This window comes from Saccopteryx leptura, chromosome 2 (genome assembly GCF_036850995.1).
Source record: "Saccopteryx leptura isolate mSacLep1 chromosome 2, mSacLep1_pri_phased_curated, whole genome shotgun sequence".
Classification (NCBI taxonomy): domain Eukaryota; kingdom Metazoa; phylum Chordata; class Mammalia; order Chiroptera; family Emballonuridae; genus Saccopteryx; species Saccopteryx leptura.
The window spans coordinates 129,479,870-129,485,586 of record NC_089504.1 but is presented as its reverse complement, the minus strand read 5'-3'; the positions used below and the strand labels follow the sequence as shown (position 1 = coordinate 129,485,586).

The 5,717-nt window shown below is 37.6% G+C and overlaps 1 non-coding gene across 1 annotated transcript; it reads right to left on the bottom strand.

The window, feature by feature from the left end:
• Positions 1-5,233: 5,233 nt before the first annotated feature.
• LOC136396082 (small nucleolar RNA SNORA28) lies at positions 5,234-5,357 on the bottom strand. The gene has a single exon (XR_010749505.1). It is a non-coding gene; the product is annotated as a small nucleolar RNA SNORA28 (small nucleolar RNA).
• Positions 5,358-5,717: the final 360 nt, after the last annotated feature.

Sequence of the window (5,717 nt, the reverse complement as noted above, 5' to 3'; positions counted from 1 at the left end):
GACATTAAAAAAAGAAATTGAAGCCTGACCTGTGGTGGTGCAGTAGATAAAGCTTTGACCTGGAATGCTGAGATTGCTGGTTTGAAACCCTGGGCTTGCCTGGTTAAAGCACATATGGGAGTTGATGCTTCCTGTTCCTCCCCACCTTCTCTCTCTCTCTCTCTCTCTCTCTCTCTCTCTCTCTCTCTCTCTCTCCTCTCCAAAATGAATAAATAATAAAAAATAAAAATAATTTTAAAAAAGGAATTGAAGAAGATACAAAAAAGGAGAAGAATGTACCATGTTCATAGATAAGAAGAATTAACATCATTAAAATGTCCATACTACCTAAAGCAATCTATAGATTCAATGCAATTCCTATTAAAATACCAATCGCATACTTCTCAGATCTTGAACAAATATTCCAAAAATTTATATGTGACCCAAAACAAACAATCAAACAAAACCCCCAAAATCAAATAGCCTTAGCAATCTTGAAAAAGAAGAACAAAGTGGGAGATAGTACACTTCCTGATAACAAACCATTGTAATTAAAACAGCTTGATACTGGCATAAGAACAGGTATACAGATTAATGGAACAGAACAGAGAACTCAGAAATATACCCACACTTTTATGGTAAATTGATATTTGACAAAGGAGGCAAGAATAAACAATGAAGTAAAGACAGTCTCTTTAATAAAAGATGTTGGGAAAAATTAGACAGGTACATGCAAAAAAAAATGAAACTATACTGCCAATTTACATGAGTCACAGAAATAAACTCAAAATAGATAAAATACTTAAATATGATTTGTAAAACTATAAATATCTTGCAAAAAAACATAGACAGTAAAACTCTTCAACATCTCTCATACCAATATTTTTGCCGAACTATCTCCACAAATAAGTGAAATAAAGGACAAAATAAACAAATGGGACTATATCAAACTAAAAAGCTTTCACACAGCAAAAGACTCCACTAACTTAATAAAAAGACAACCCACTCAATGGGAGAATATATTCACTGATACATCTGATAAAGGGTTAATAACCAAAATTAATAAAGAACTACTAAAACTCAACACCAGGAAGGTAAACAATCTAATTAAACATGGGCAAAAGAACTGAATAGACACTTCTCCAAAGATGGCATACAGTTGGCCAATAGGCATATGAAAAAATATTCAACATTACTAATCATCAGAGAAATGCAAGTTAAAACCACAATGAGATATTACCTCATACCTGTCAGAATGGTGTTCATTAACAAAACAACACACAACATGTGCTGGCGAGAGTGTGGAGAAAAGGGAACTCTCCTGCACTGCTGGTTGGAATGCAGACTGGTGCAGCCACTGTGGAAAACAGTATGGAGTTTCCTCAAAAAATAAAAAATGAAACTGCATTTTGACCCAGCTATCCCACTTTTAGGAATATGTCCTAAGAATCCCAAAACACTAATTCAAAAGAAGATATGCACCCCCATGTTTATTAAAGCATTGTTTACAATAGCTGAGATTTGGAAACAGCCCATTTGTCTGACAGGAGATGAGTCCATAAAAAAAGCTGTGGTACATGCACACAATAGAATACCATGCAACCATGAAAAGGAAGGAAATCTTACCATATGCAATGGCATGGATGGACCTGGAGATTATTATGCTAAGTGAAATTAGCCAAGCAGAGAAAGACAAATATCATATGATTTCACTTATATGTGGAATTGAATAAAGATGATGTACTGAGGAATGGAATAGAAGCAGAGGCATGGTACAGAGTATGCTATGCAGGAGGCATGGTACAGAGTTCCAATTACTCATGAGTAGATTTTAGAGAAAAATTTATTATGATTAATAAAGATTAAAAATAATAAAGGAAAAACCAAAAGGGTTTTGAATTTATGTAATCTGAAGTAGAATAAAGAAAAAGAATCAACGCAACAATAAGCTACCCAACATCACCAGACGAAGAAACATCAGTTTGGGTTCTGGAGTAATAGCTAGTTAAAGCAATACACTAAGAAAAAGAGCATTATGAGTATGTACAAATCTCACCAAACCATGGAGGAACACATCACCAGATTGGGAAGCGTCGGCCTGGGCTCCAAAGTTGGCCACCTGCCATGTGCGTCGAGAGGAAGCGTTCTTTAGAGCTTCAGAGTGCTCTGAAACCCAACCTATACGTACTTATAGGGAAATTTTGGCTGGAGGTTATTACATGAGAACCCATGATGCATAAATTCTAGGAACAAAGAAGGGTCACCACATTCTGAAATAATTCACTAGGCCGGCAGTCCAGTGGGAAGACCACCCTCCCTGGCTTCAGGGGAGACTGCAGCAGGACGCCTCATCCCACCCTGAGTCAATGACTCAGTCAATGGGGAGAGAAGGACAGTTGTCAGAAGGAAGGGGGTGAGGGAATGAGATCAGAGAAGGTGAAGGGATTAGACAAGTTATATGCACATAAGACATAACACACAGATAATAAGACTACAGCCCGGAGGGTTAGAGGGGAGGGAGGTAAGGGGAAGGGGCCATGGAGGAGCACGGTTTGAGTGGTGGAGGGTGTTATATTGAGTAGGACACTTGAATTCATGTTAACACAATAAATGAAAAAATATAATAAAACAAGAAAAGAGAAGAAAGAACATTTTCTTGTTTACTAAAATAAAACTTGTTCCCCAAATGGGGTTTATATATTAAAAATGTAAGCCAAATCATGTTGCTCCTCTCCCAGGCTCTATGTTTGATGTGGAGTAGAACTTGGGTCCCACGCCCTTGCCCCAGCACACAGACTGCAGCCATCTCCCCTCTGCCTTCACCTTGCTCTCCATCCCTTTCATTCACTCTGCTCCCACCACTCTGGTCTCTGGGCTAGTCTTGGAACAAGCCAAGCACACTCTTACCTCAGAATCTGCACATTACCTCTTCTCTGGTTGGGCATTCTTCCCCTAGACACTTGACACTTAATTACTCTTTTTTTTTAGGGGAACAATGTAGATTTATTTATTTATTTGACTTATTATTTATTTATTAAATTTATTGGGGGGGGGTAAAACTGGTCAATAGGATCATATTGGTTTCAAGCATACATTTCTGTGATATGTGATCTACATATTACACTATGTGCCCACCACCCAAAGCCAACACCTTCTGTCACCATATATTAGCCCTCTTTACTCTTTATTACCCTCTTACCACCTTTTCTCTGCTAACCACCATACTGAGTTCTGTGTCTATTAGTTCCAGTTTCATATTCCACTTATGAGTGAAATCATATGGTTCTTAGACTTTTCTGATATATTTAATTTAGTAGAATATTTTCATGGTCCATCCATGTTGTTGCAATTTCTTTATACTTGTTCAAATGTCACCTTTTGAGTAAGGCCTATCTAACTTCCTTATTTAAAATTGCAACCTGGATCCTGTCTTCCCACATATCTGATGCTCTTACACTACTATATTTTTGCTCCATAATAATTATCATCCAACACCATATGTAATTCCTTATTTACTAAGTTTATTGTTTGTCTTGTTAGAGCATACATTCCAATAGGTCAGAAAACTTTGTTTTGTTCACCTATTGGTATCCCAAAGGCCCAAAACAGTACCTGGCAAATAGTAGACATTCAAACAATATTAGTGGGATAAATTACAAAAATCTTCAAGGAAAAATACAAATGAATAGTGTGCCATTGATGAAACTCAACTGGGTTGTCCGCAGAAGTATATGACCGAATTTCATCTTATGTTCCTCTTTGATAATATAGATCAAATATGATTTATTCTTGGATTGGACAAACACTTATCAGTCACAGATGATGTATCAGCATTGAGCTAGACACTGAAGATACGAGAGTGATAATATAATCTCTATCTTCAATGACCTGTGTAGCAGGGCAACCAGCCCAGCCTTCCTCACTGGGCAGGAAACACTGAGAATGTCACACTGGGACCTGAAGCAGAAGGAGGCCAGGAGAAGGGCACAGGGAGGGTGTGCAGGGACATTCCAGATGAAGGAGTTAGTATTATATATTCAAAGTTCTGTTGGGATGTGGCTCCTGCTTAACCTCAATACTGTACTAAGGAATTTGGACTTTATCCTAGAGCAGTAGGGAGTCATGGAAACATTGAAATAGAGTATAACTCAGACAGATCTACATTTTAGAAAGATCACCATGTCCTCTTACTCTCAAGGTGTGTTAACAAGCGTTTAACGAGTGCTTATTAGAACTAAGATGCTTTCCCTTTGTTCTTTGGGGAAAAGTAGAACAGTATTTCTAGAAGGAAATTTGCTTAACTTTATTGGTAAATAATGTTTTAAGCATAAAAATAAAAGGTATTAAAGAAGTTTATTTTTCCAAAGTCAATTGCCATATGCGATGTTGCAAAAGATATGAAAGTCTTTTTAAATTTAATGAAGTATTTCTTGTTCTTTTCTAAATTATTTTTTCTAAGTCATTAAATTAAATAAAAATTTAAAGAAATTCAATTTTCTTTAGCTCCTAAAATTAAAAACTAAAAAACATTTAAAAAGCTGGTTGAGGAGGAAAGGGAATAGATTTATGTCTCTCAACATTAGGAGACTTTTTTGTTGCTTCAGAAATGCACAGCAGAAGCCAGTTGGTGTGCTTTCTGAAAGCATGTTTGATACATGTGACCTGAATGTGCAAAGCGTCTTACAAACTCCTTACTTCCTCGGCCTGGGAAGGATAACCCTCCCGTCATTGGGTCATCGGTGTCATATACTGTCATTAGTGTGGCTGAGGCCGGATGTCCAACCCCATGCTATACTCTCTGCATGGCCAACCAAAGGTGTCATTAAGAGTCCTGGTACTGGCCTCCATAAAAACACCTTTGGGCAGAATATTCTGCTATACCTTTATAATACCTTTCTGATGTTGTGTGATATTTAGTCTCTTCTGGGATTTCATATCAGAGAGTTAGAGATTATGAGGAGATAAAAGTCATTTCCATAAATGTGTTTGTTCCTTGAAGTTAGATTTCTTTTTTTTTTTTAATTATTCATTTTAGAGAGGAGAGGGAGAGACAGAGGGAGAGAGAGAGAGAGAGAGGAGAGACAGAGAGAGAGAAGAGGGGGAGGAGCTGGAAGCATCAACTCCCATATGTGCCTTGACCAGGCAAGCCCAGGGTTTCGAACCGGCGACCTCAGCATTTCCAGGTCGACGCTTTATCCACTGTGCCACCACAGGTCAGGCGAAGTTAGATTTCTTGACATTCTTTTTTTTTTTAATTGTCTAAGTCTATATAAAGGTTTGTCTCATGGAGGAGAGAGTACCCAAATAGGTTAGACTTTGTTACTACAGCAAGCTCAAGTTGTGTCAGACAGTTTTGCATCTGCCACAGAGATTTCTTTACATTCTTAATTGGACCTACCTGTTCCAAGGTTGTCAAATTCAAAACAGTGCCATTGATTCTGCAAGAAATTAATTTTATCATGTACCTCCTGTATGAGATTAAATAATTTAATTATTTGAGGTCTGTTTTTATATTTCTGAGGTGTTTTCCAACACCAAGTAATTCTCCAATTCTCAGCAGATACTGGGTGTCCTACAAATTTAACTCAACATCTACCTAGAGAGAGTGTCAGATCCCAAAGGTTAAGAGCTTAATTCCTGGTAGGTCTTTCCCTTTTCTGATGACTCTGAGCCACTTCATTAGCATAGACTCAGGTGTGCTCCAAAGGGATTCCTTATGAATAATAAGACACTCCACC